Below are 13,211 nucleotides of genomic sequence, written 5' to 3'. Positions count from 1 at the left end.
GTGGCCCTCTCCTCAATCCTGACAGTGAGGAGGAAGGAGCTGAGGACTGTATGGATCCTGTGGGTCAAAAATTGGTTGCACAGCTGGTATTGACATGAGAGATTTTGCTTTTACAAATGTGGGACCCTGTCTGAGAATGGAGGACTGTTAACAAAAGACAGGATCCACCTGACTACATGGGGCAAAAGTGTCTATTCCAGTAGGTTTGCTTAATTGCTTAACTATTACTAAACCCACAAATATTTCTATCAAATTTATATAAAAATAAAACAAATTATGTAATAAATTCCAAGAATTGCTGGGATTTTCATATTTGAATAATCAAGGAATCGGCAAATAGATAAAAAAAGTAGCATGTATCTGGCCATGATTGAAAGCAGAAGACAGATCCTTCGCTATGATTACAGTGCTGCTTCACTAAGCACATTATACAGTCTCAATAGTTCTTTGATGCTACTACAGAATGTAAAATAGCACCATGAACTGTGAGTTACTTTTTAAAGTAAGTTTCCTGCTGAAATCTTGTGCATCAAGGTCCAGTATATATTTGTTCTTAAATATTATACCATCCAGGAAGGCTACAAGGACTATCCATTTCCCTAGGCTTTCCGACAGCTGAGTTCTATACAAGCTGATGGGAAAGGTGCTTCCCCCACCCCATCCTCCTCCGTTTTACTGACATAGAAGCAAAGCTCTTGCAGAGTAATTTAGCATCAGGGACTTTTTTAAGTAGGGAAGACAGCTGTGGATTTAGGTTATTTCACACAGGACTATTCCTGAACACTGGAACACCGGAAGAGGGCTTGATAAACTGGAATTTACAAATACAGATTTCTCATGGCTTGTTATTTGGCACTACACAGATTAACGTGGGTATTAGACAAGAATGGCAGGCAAGTTTAATGCAATTACAAAAAGAGTATGAAAGGTGTTACCAAAGCTGAACAAAGCCGTAGAAACTAGCCTCAAGAGGAGACGCTGACAAAAGCACTTACTGAAGAATCCAAATTTTCCATGTGTAGAGTTAGCATTTCAATAGAATCATAGAAGAGTTTAGGTTGGAAGGGACCTCTGGAGGTCATCTAGCCCAATCCTCTGCTCAGAGCAGGTTGAATACTGTTCTTTCAAAGCGAACTGTAATTTGGATAGCTCTTTACTCTTCATTACCATCTCAGGGAGTGTTGTCTGCCTAAAGAAAAAGGGCAGAGGGCTCAGGGTTTCTATGTTCGCTCCCCACATTTCCTCAAATTGTAGTGATTTTCACTTAACATTTCATTGTTCCTCTGCATGAGAACTTCATTTTTTCTAATCTCCTACTGATCTCATTATCATCATCATTGTTCTCTCAAGTTCCTATAATGCTGCAATTAGATGAAGGTGCAGAAATAATAAATATAAAATATTTATCAAGTCCCGTGTAAAGAAAATGAATATACTGAAAAGAATGACCTTATTCAAATGCACATAATTAACACTTCCACTTTAAATTTGATTATAATTCATCATTTTTGGGGCAGATGGGAGGTTGCCAGATCTTTTCTAACAAAAGGAAAAGAGGATAATGATGATGCTGAGGATCATCAAAGGATGTAGAGGACTGTGCAGTCATGGACATGTCATATAACACAAGAGGATGCTTTCCACTGGCTGGTGTTTGAACTGAGGGGAGAGAAAGAGAGGAACAACACCTCTTACTGTCTCTCCTAACTCTGCTTCTACATTCTAGTATCTTTTAAGACAATTTGACTCTTTCTGTATTGTACTGGCAATCATTAATATAAACCCAGAGCAGAAGTAAAGTTCACCTCTAGAAACTTCAGCAGTGGGTCTTCCGAGAGTAGACAAAGGCTGGTTAAGAGTCTCAGAGAAGAATTAAGGTGAAGTTCCTCACTCTCTAGTCTGAGACTGTTGCCGACTGGATGGAATACTTCACTGGAGTGAGATAATGAAGTGGGAATGACTGAAATTCATATTATGAATATTCACAGATTTAAATGATATTCTGAAACACACCTGAGCTTTCTATACTGAAGACTTATTTCTGCAACAATTCTGCATATTAGATCTTAATAATAGTTTCAACCCAAAAGATCCTTAAATATAGCTTTTTACAAACACGTGTATACAAGCACACGTATATAACTTCAACTGATACCAAAGCCAAAATAATACATTTGACACATATTTTGAAGCAAAGCTGGTCTAACTACTGGAGCTGCAGTTAAAATAACCCCATGCATACCAGTACTGTTTAATAACTTTGCTCCCTTGCTTGTTCCAGATATACTATGGTTTTCCACACATCTCTTGACTCCTGGGCTTTCTTTCAGAGTGAGCCAGCTAGGCCTTTCTGACATGGAATCAGTGGAAGTTTTGATGGAGATTCACCACCAGGACCATTCCCTACAGACAGCATGGACGAGATTGCTCCCTGAGCACTATAACCATCCCCCCGCACTGCCTCAGCGAGTCTGCTGCCTTCAGGCACTGCTATCATGCAATGCCTCGAGAAATGACACCACACACCCCTTTGCATCATGTCATGACTTGGGTGAATTGTGGCAGTTTTTCTGTAAAAAGGAAAATAACAATGTCTTGGGACTCAAAGGAGATGTAGGCAAAGCATGTTATGCACCATGGATGCAGGCAGCCCACTCTACAGGGGCCAAGTGCCGTGAATGACGGCCTTTCTGTACCTGTTGGCCTGCAGCTCAGGATGTGCTCTCTGGAGGCAATGCCTTTGGCAGTACAAATGTCATTGCTATAATGTCTGTTTTGTTATCTACAGATGGTCTACCCTGTTCTTGTATCATAAGCGTTATCTTTTATCATGACCATATGGAGCACAATATTTAGAATCTACGGGCCACGTAAACTGCAGGTACACAGCAGATATAATGACCATAAACTAAAGGGGGTCAATTCTGCTATACCAGTACAGAAACTGGGATCACGATACTCACCCCAATGCCAACGTTTTGCCAATAAGATAAGATAGACCTTAATATGTATTGCAATAGATAGCAATAATCACTATAGATCACTGCATTTTATGCAAAAGAATGTTCTCAGTTGCTCATGGGGAACTGTTAGTAAGACAGCATGAAAATACAATGATTGTGAAACCAATTCTAGCATACTTCTAAAAATATAACTTTTAAAAACTTTTTCTGTTGCTAGGAGATACAAAAATATAGGACATAACAATGCAGTTATTTGAAGGGCAACAAAAGTAGTCCATAGTATTATGAAAAATGTACCACATTATTATTAGCTATAGTCATTCACACAGACTGGTTGATTTTGACAACAAATTATATAATATTGTTTTTCCAAGATTCACCCACAGCTATGAGGATACATGTTGGTACTTGCAGTGATTGCACATTATTGCACAGCTGAAGGAGAAGGAAAATCATTTATTTCAAATACAACAATGAAACTGCATTAAGAATATTTGAAAATTTAGAGAACATGCTCAAATCAAATGGTATGAACATTGATCATATGTCATCATTTGCGGTTCACAGTACTTATGTTAACTTTGGGATACACAAGTTAATAGAAAATTAGAGTATTTTTTTCACCACTAATTGCTAGGAAAAATATATATTGCATATATTTTACAGGCAACTTATAATTTGGTCTTGAAAGTTCTGAAATTAAGTTTTCAATCACTTTTTCTTATTTCTCAAAAAAGTTTCAAAATGTTAAGACTTATTTTGCCTGTTTTGTTTTATGGAAATGCCAAGGCATAGCTTGTAGTGACTATATTTTTTATACCATGCTATTAAAAGAAAACTAAAATATATTCCACTTATTAGAAGTTGCTCTGGTACATCAGGTGAAGAAAGCTCAAATGCATGTTTTGAGGATGTTAAGAACGACAAAGCTGGAGATGAGGGACAGGCCTACTCAGTGATGTAAGGCTCTTTATACCTCTTCTATAATATACTAAAAATCTCTTGTACAGTCTTAAGATCTCACATTTGCTGATATTTAGACATAATTTTGTAACTACAGGGTAACTTATGACCTAAACAGCTGATTCTTTTGAATCTTTGAAATAATCTTTGAAAATATGACATATTTTCAATTATATATAGCATAATCTTTGAAATTATGATTGGGTCATAACAATATTTCTTATCTTTTACCTAACCTAAAATATACCCTGTGAAAGCAGAAAAAAATGTTAAGGGGTTTCTTTCAGTAATATGCATTAGCTCTAAAGTGCATACCATTGACTTTGTATTTTGGTGGCACCACGCAAAGTCATCATTATTTGATTCAATTTCTCTAAAAGGAGATAATTTTTAAAAGAAAATACATTGATTCCTGAAGGGTTTCGACTTGATAAAATCCTAAATATGGATGTTAATTGTTTGTATTTTATGTCCTCTTTTAGCATTATGTAAGAAAATGGACTAATGTTTCACATTTGAAAACTTGTGAAATGTATTCGTTTCTAGCTCACATACAGTAGTTATAAGAATATTTTACTTTTTAAAGAGACTTGAATAGATTAAAGAAACCTGTTAATATTGATTGTTATAACTGACCTTAAAATTATATTTCATTTCTACAGGTAAAGACTTTTACAAACTAATTTTGAAAGGGAGAGACAGTGAAATATGTTGAAAGCGACAGTAAGTACCATTTTAAATAAGAACTTGAAGCTTTAGATATTTGGGCAGTAGGGCTGAAGACTCTAAAAATGTATATTTGAGTGAAAAATATGCCAGAGAAAATGGCGTTCCTGTAAAATGCCCCTTAAACTATGGTAATATGTCTTATTTCTGCCTAAGTGGCCGTTTTAACAACAAGCATTAGCAACCTGGGAACCCCAGGAATTGAAAAAAGAATTGAAAAAAGAGGCCCTACCAGCCTGGGAGATGGGAAGGACTGCTCTTCTCATTTTCTTAAATACAGAAATTTCTTTCTTCTTCTAATCTTTAGATTAGAAAGCTTTGAAAGTTCCTATCTTAATTTACACTTGCAACTATGAAAACCAGGAACAAGCTGAAGTTATAGTAGAACTTCAAGAACCGAACTTGACATAAAATGCCACCTCCTCATGGCTCCTGAGAAAATCGTAGGGGTTAGCCCTGCTGTTGTAGGCATTACTGAAAATGCACATATCTCTTGGAAGCAACTTCAAACCACCAGTGGATATTGATCACAAATTCAGGCTGTTATCATGCAGCTCTTGAAACTTCTTAGTCTGATTCAAGCAGATACACGTCAACTGGGTCTGCTATGTTGCACTGTCTTCCAAACACACATTGCGATAATGACCTGTTTATAAACTTTAATAAACAGATGCCTGGAGTAGTTAGTATCCGATCAAGGTAGAGGTCCTTTAGTATGTTAACCATTGAGAAGACCTTACCAAGTATTCACATGGAAATAAGAATCCATCTTAAGACCTTTTCAGATTAATGCTATCAGTTAGCTACTCTCAGCCTTCATTTCAAAGTCTCAACTTTTTTTAAGCATTTCTAACATTCCTGTAATGTACCCTCATATTAAGATACCAGGATCTCCAAATTAAATGTCATAATATTTGCATGTCTTCTGGAGTCCATGGGTCTCTTAAGTAAAAAATTTAAGAATTTAAGGAAAATTGAGTTTACTTGGTTACACAACAAGTCCATGATAAAGTTAGGAGAAGCATCTAAAAAATCTAACTGTAGTGAAAATATCTCATCTAAGCAATACCTCAGTCCTCATTAATATTTTTCACAGTAGCTCAGTAATACTCTTTAAGTGTCACTAACAAAGACTGATGTATCAGATCTACACATTTTGTGTACTTTTTAAATTTATTTTTTTCATAATGACATGCTGGATTTTCTGTTTAGTTTTTAGTGCCATCTGCGAGGTTATGAGATTTTGGATAAGAGCATCTAAAATTGTTTCACTGTGTGAGTAATATGAAAGACTTAGAGGTACAAAAATTCAAAAGTTTATGGGGAAAAAAGTTCAATCACCATGCTAATAGCAGTAATATTATCGATTGAAAGCCTACAGCTAGTATGACATATGTCCCAGAAATTCAATCTCCATTCCATTTGGTGAATCAATGTGGAAAAAAACCCAGGGAAACGGGCCGTTTCAGCTCTAACTGAGAAAGAGGTCAATGAGTGAGTTTACATCAGCATTTTAATTCAGAGCGGGAATACCTTCATCCCTTTTGACACAATCTCCCCAACATTCCTGCTTACTCGAGGCTGAGCTACATGATTGAGGTGTCTGAGAGGACACAAACTGGATACCCTTAGGATGAAACAAAAACCAGAAGATGCATTCCAGAGTGTATGCTAAAGGATGCTACGGATGCTCAGCTGCTGGGACAAGACTGTAACTAGCCTACTGTAAAAACCTTGAATGAATGCAGCCTGTGTATCAGGTCCTCGGCACCAACAATTTCACTCCACAAATCCACTCCTGCTGGGCCTCAGTATTTGCTAACACGGACAAAGCTGTACCACTGTATCAAGCTGCAGAAAAAGCCGAAGCCACACAAAATATGATGTGAACTGAAAAAACCCAGTTTTATACAGCTGTATTAATGAGGAATAATTCACAAGCTGTGGTGCTGTCAGGAAAATCAGTGTCTGTGATCAAATGCAAGTTTTTTTCTTCATCTAAAAATTAGACTATAAAAGAATTCCTTTTTTATCATCCCATTCATAACCTGTCTTATGTTGAAGCATAAGAGCTCAGCTAATTAGGTACTTGATAAAGGTAGCTTATTTGGGGCATTTTCCTGCTTTTTCACTTACAGTAGGCAAAGGAAGTAAAGATAAATTACTTACTTAATGTCAACACTTTTTCTCCTCAAATCTACAATTCTAAGCAGTTTTTTCCTCAAAGGTGGCAATGAAAGGAATTAGATGTATTCTAACTTCCAGTGCTTCAAGAGAAATTTTTTAACTAAGACAGACTGAAATTACACGTCCTGATGTTGTAGTTCTAAATGATTCCAAGAAAATATATGAGTTTCAACTAAAAAGGTGCTCCATTTGAAAGCCAGCTATGTAATTCCATAAAGTGCTTGCATTTCTCAGCAACGCACGCTGAAGCATTGCAATGCCACAGTCAGACGGCAGATGTCACATTTTTTAGCAAGATGACTACATGAGAAGGATCGTCGCTGATGCCTCAATGAAAGGGGAGAGGCAGTAAGAACGAATTAATCTCTCTGACAACGGTAGGCAATACAAAATATGACACGCATTTCCTAGTTGCAGAAAAACATACAGTAGCCAGGCACTGGGAAAAAAAGTCCCACTGAATCCTGGAAGTGAGTGGCTGGCTTACCCACAGAGTGCAAATAACAGTAATACTGTGCAAATAAAAACTTACTTGCAGTCAAAATGGCAAGATTTCTACGTTTTTCCTCCTCATGGTGCAGAAACTTCTTGCACAATCATGCCTATGGGCCTTACCATAGGAGGATCATGTCTGGTAAGTGGTGTGCAAACACAGGAAGTTCTTGCCCCTATAGACCTTGAAACCTAAAAGTATCCAGAAAGAAAATATCCTGATCTTCTGTAGTACAGAGAGTGTCAATGCAGACTGATCAAGTGCCTTGTCTATAATCAGACTAAGTCTGAAATATGAGCTGAAAAATGGACTCCGAAGACCAAGTCCACCAGCTTAACTGTAAGTTATTCCTCTTTAAAAACATTATTACTATGGAATCGTTTATGCCATGATCAGACCCTCTCTCCTAGTCCAACGCCTGAGAGAATCTACAGGCTCAGGCTGTTTCTCTCAATTACTGACACATTCTTTAGCAGCAGAGTTGAACACTGTTCGGAGTGAAAAATAAAAAATTTAGAAGACACCTATTCTTAATTCTCCTTTGTTTTTTTCCCATTTAACTAATTTTTTGAAGAGATGACCATTTTGGGATGAATTTTTTAGGAAGTTCTCACTGTCACTTGAAGAGTCACTACATTGTTTTTTCCTCTCAAATATTTTAAAACATAGGAAAGTCTAAGACTTTTTTCAAAAGTTTATTTTGCAGTCCTACGATCTGGCATGTGCCCAGTATTTAGTGCTGAATTACAGCTCTGGGAAATAAATGAAACATCATTTCCAAAAGAAATGACAATTTTCACAGCAGTTTACAGATGCATTGAGGGATAAATTCCAGCTTTAATGAGCTGGTCAAAGTCCATCCCAGACAGGAAACTCTAACACTATCTTATACTTGCAGTTCAAAAAAAGTAATTTTTTTTTCTAGGACAGAAAACACTTGCAAAAGAGCTCTGCACAATGTTCTTCAAAAAGCAAAAAAAATATGTTCTTTCTGTGCTGGGGGACAGGCAGGGCTGCAGCCTCTACCCTAAGGATCCTGAAGGTCTGACCTTTTCTTAGAATCATACAATGGTTCGAGTTGGAAGGAACCTTAAAGATCATCTAGTTCCAACCTCCACTAGACACCTTCCATTAGACCAGGTTGCTCAAAGCTCCATCCGGCCTGGCCTTGAACATCTCCAGGGATAAGGCATCCACAACTTCTCTGGGCAACCTGTTCCAGTGCCTCACTACCCTCACAGGAAAGAATTTCTTCCTAATATCTAATCTAAATCTACCCTTTTTTGGTTTAAAACCATAACCCCATTTCCTATCACTACACTCCCTGATAAAGAGTCCCTCCCCATCCTTCCTGTAGGCTGCCTTTAGGTACTGGAAGGCTGCTATAAGGTCTCCCTGGAGCTTTCTCTTCTCCAGGCTGAACAACCCCAACTCTCTCAGCCTGTCTTCATAGGAGAGGTGCTCCAGCCCTCAGATCATCTTCGTGGCCCTCCTCTGGACCTGCTCCAACAGGTCCGTGTCCTTCTCGTGCTGACGACTCCAGAGCTGGACACAGTACGCCAGACGGGGTCTCACCAGAGCAGAGTAGAGGGGCAGAACCACTCCCCTCTCCCTGCTGGCCATGCTTCTTTTGATGCAGCCCAGTATGCAGTTGGCTTTCTGGACTGCAAGTGCACATTGCCAGCTCATGCTGAGCTTCCCATCAACTAACACCCCCAATTCTTTCTTGTCAGGGCTGCTCTCAATCCATTCTCCACCCAGCCTTCTTGTCCATCCCTACCCAGTGTTACATAAGAAGCCAATGCAGTCCTAGATTTTATTTGCCTACTCATATTCTTCCCACAATGCACATTCTTACAATATTTAAAAATTGATATTACAATAATAATCTTGTTCTTCCCTTCCAATTTTATGTGAGTTGATTTAAGTTGGTCACATTATGCATATGAATAGGAACACTAGCGGGTCTTCTGTTTATGTTCATGAAGAATTTACAGAACTAATACAAAACAATTTCTTTTTACATTTTTACTTTACAGACACAAAAGCAGATGATTATTTTCATGAGTTATGGAGCTGACTTTCACAATCTAGGTCTTATGAAAACAGACACGACACATAAATTACCTTATTCAGTTAAGTTTCATGTTTTTAGGACACAGCAACAGCGCTGTTACGTGGGATTGTGGTCACAGAGGGAGAAAGAAGTGAAGTTTCATGCAGGAGCTACGTACAATCCTAAACACTCCAGCAAACATCACTTTTCCTGAGATGGCATCTGACTTTGCTCTGCAGAGAATTACAGAAAGATTACAGCCTAAATAGGTGTTTTGCAAATAAAACACTAGAATGGGGTTAGCACTATCTTTCATTACCAAAATAGGGTGATGGACGAAGGAACAAGGACACTAACGAAGCTGATAGGAATGACCTTACAATCTGCTGCCAAGTCAAAAAGGTCATCTCTGTAATGCCCACACATTGTTAAAAATCATGGCTTTCCTTGATAATTGGTAACTGAAAATCAGAGAGACATCCTTACATGCTAACTCAGTTCATACTTTTCCCCTACTCACACTTAAGTGACACTATGATTATTACTTTAGACCCCCATAATTCTTACATTTAGGCAGCATGGAAATCTTATCTGACCCAGTGGGTGCATCATTCACCCTCAAATCCTTCACAGACAGAAAAAAATGGCTGAGAGATACCCCATGGCTTTTTAGGAAGGCAGCAGAAATATCAAAATCCAAAATAAAGAAATAGAAGACAGATGAAAACCTAGATTCAAATTATGTAAGACAGACTATTAGTTACTTATTGAAAACAGTCGTCTTGTTATCCTTTACCAAATCCCTAAAATATAATACCTTAAAAAAGGCCTATTCATTTCGTCATTCTTTGGCTTTGCAGAAACAGGAGGTGGTAACAATAGTTTAGGTGCAAAATGAACTATTTTCTGAAAGGTTGCAATTTAGAGTCCAAAATAAAGTTTGTTTTTTTAAAAAAAAAATCTGCTTTGCCATTGTGGGATGTCGACTTTTTAATAAACCCACTTTTGTGAAGACTGAATAAAAAGCAAATGGACAGGATGTTAGATAATCTCATCTAGGGTCTCTTTTCCACGAAAGGTTGGATGAGATGATCTTTTGAGGTCCCTTCCAAGCTGGGCTGTTCTATGACTCTATGAACAAAACTGCCCATTTTGTGTTAAATACCGCAAGTTCTAGATTTAGAGACTTTCACAGAAGTTATGTGTACTCAATACTTTTGTAAAATAAGGTCTTATAATGTCTCAAATTCAGAATTAAAATTAATATAGCTAGAATTAGCAACTAGCTTCAGATACGTAGGTTCTAAAAAGTTATGACCTAAATTATAATGCAAAAATAGGCCCCAGAAGGGAAAGGTCATACCAATGAGCCACCCCTTTTCTCAGTAAAAAGAAGACAGGGCTTGTAAAAGCATTGAAAGTATCTTCTACCATTTTATTTTAATTTTAGTATTTTTTTACATACCACTTTCAATCATCTCTGTATTGTTTGGCAAATACCTAGAGTTTGGGAAAGGAAATGAAAGACCTTTCCCCTACCTGAGCTCCAATAAAAGAAAGGTTGCTTCATCACTTGCTAGCTGTGATCTTAGCCCTGGAAAAGCAAAGGCTAATCATAATATACAGGATTCTGTAAATAGAAAAGAAACATAATCTACTACCACTCACATATATCAACAAAACACAAAAATCCTCTATAAAAAGGAAGATAACTTTAAGCGATCCTCCCGCTTTTTTTTTTTTAATTTAAGCAGCAATTCAATTTATTTCACTTCATCATAACAAATTTCTTTAGGAAAACAGTCAACCAGCTAACACAAACCAACCAAAGAAACAGAACACCCACAGCCCCAACAAAAAGACAAAACCAAAAAATCATATCATTGTGGACGACTGAGCCAGCCTCTCTCAAAAGACTAACTGCTATTGCAGAACAGGTATTACAATTCACATTACTAGCACTGATAATGCTTCTTAGCAAAATAAATAAACATCCTCCAACCTCTTTACAAGAAAAAATTATTTTTTCCATATAATACATTACCTATTCTGCTTATTATGTATGTAATGGACACACACTCTTCTTCTGTCTCTTGGATCATTTAATTACAATATAAGATAAGGAAGTCAGTATCTTCTAGTTTTTTCTTAGTTCATGATGCTTTTACAAGAAGCATAAAGGTCCTATTTTTCAGGCAAAGATTCTGATTAATAAAGGGCCAGAAAAGATAAACATGGAAGGCAGGGCACAGGAATTTCTTCAAGCGCAGTGCTTGTCATAAGGCAACATGGACTCATCAGTTCATTGGATGCTCCACACAATTAAAGTGGTATTTTCTAACTGGGGGGAGGACAGGGGAGAAGGGGAACACTGTAGTGACTCCTCAGGCTGAGATACAACAAAACAGAGCACATAACTACAGCTTTTATGATATATCTCTTTTTCTCAACCCTAGAGAATTCAAAGGGATTATGGAACTTGCTTGTACTTTGACAAAGGATGCTGTTATGTCCCATCAATCAATTAAAAGTGTAGAGATCTATAATAGGACAACAAAGAATAGTTTGAATTAAGTATGAATGGAAATGTATGTCTTGTGAAAGCACAAAATAAAACTGTCAAAAAAGGAATAAGAGATGTCACGTGTTGATGGGCACCCCCAAACACACCAGTTATCTATCAACTGCACTTCTGTATGCAGTTGCTCACGAGGTCTGGTTTTGTAAAATAAAAGACAAAATCAAATCATTAAGAGAAAGTGAAAGGAAGGTAAAGAATAGGAATAGAGCTATAAACCACCCAGACAAGGTGGCAGAAGGACAGTGGGGAAATCAGCAATGTTGCCTACTGACTCACAGAGATGGTACAGAATGAAAAGGCTAAGATTGCAATCATTGTCAACTCCTAAAGAGTACAAAAGGTACAGTCAAAAAACACCATGTGATCACCAATCAAGAAAAAAAACAGCAGATATGATGAGGACTTAATAACTGGCATCTTTTACCCTTCGTGGCACTGTAAGTAATCCTAGCCTCATGAATTGGCCACACGTCTTGGTACTTCTGGATAGGTGAGTAAGAGAGTGAAATCAGTGAAAGAATGAGCGGGAGAAAGAAAAATGCATTTTGTGAAAGCAAAATCACCTTCCCCTTCTATAGGGTTTCCACATTATATTTTGTCACAGTAGTTGCAAAAATTACCATCACTTGCGGCCCCAGGCCAGGGCACTGAAAAAAGTCATATGATGCTTAGCTTAGAGCAATAAGCTTAATACTGTCCTTTGCTGCACAAGTGAACGCGCTTAGGGATGCTGAATCATATGATCCCATTCACAAATGCATGCTTACTACACAGTCTCATGTGAAAACATATGCCACATGATGAAATAACTAGCCCTAAGCGTCTTACACCCCAGGATTCTAATAATTAGGGAAATCTGTTCATAAACAGGAAAAAAGAGCTATGTGTCACTCAAGTATAAACACCCTCATCATGCGAGTCTTTTCTTGCTGTCTTCTATAAAATGAAGCACTGGGAAAGGATAAAGCAACTTAATGTCCTACAGCCAATAAAAGCCAACAGCTCTACTATTACTACTGGTAATAATGCAGCAATTAATTGCCTTTTCTCACACATGGTAGTCTCCACTAGTAGAGCCCCATGCGTGAATACCAAAACCAGGCAGAGTCCTTCCTCCAGTGGCAACGGGACGAGATTTGTGATGCATACAGATACAAGTCCTACCCCTGCTGTCTCTGTGAAATTCCATACGGTCATGGTGAACAACAGAGTGACAACCATGAAGCAGATGCAGATTTGTTA

The 13,211-nt window shown here is 37.7% G+C and overlaps 1 protein-coding gene across 4 annotated transcripts in view; it reads right to left on the bottom strand.

Annotated features, from left to right (window-relative positions):
* LARGE1 (LARGE xylosyl- and glucuronyltransferase 1) overlaps nt 1-13,211 on the bottom strand; it is a 282,679-nt gene that overhangs the window by 204,059 nt on the left and 65,409 nt on the right. Inside the window, exons 3-4 of one of the 4 annotated variants that reach the window (XM_074580471.1) lie at nt 10,928-10,982; nt 9,460-9,621 (exon numbers count right to left, since the gene is read on the bottom strand). The exons of the other annotated variants lie outside the window; for them this stretch is intronic. The gene's annotated coding sequence lies outside the window, so the exon portion shown is untranslated. The remainder of the gene's footprint in view (nt 1-9,459; nt 9,622-10,927; nt 10,983-13,211) is intronic. 4 annotated transcript variants of the gene reach the window in all.

The sequence above is a fragment of the Larus michahellis genome, chromosome 1 (genome assembly GCF_964199755.1).
Source record: "Larus michahellis chromosome 1, bLarMic1.1, whole genome shotgun sequence".
NCBI lineage: Eukaryota > Metazoa > Chordata > Aves > Charadriiformes > Laridae > Larus > Larus michahellis.
The sequence above is the reverse complement of the archived record's forward strand: the minus strand, read 5'-3'. Positions and strand labels throughout refer to the sequence as shown.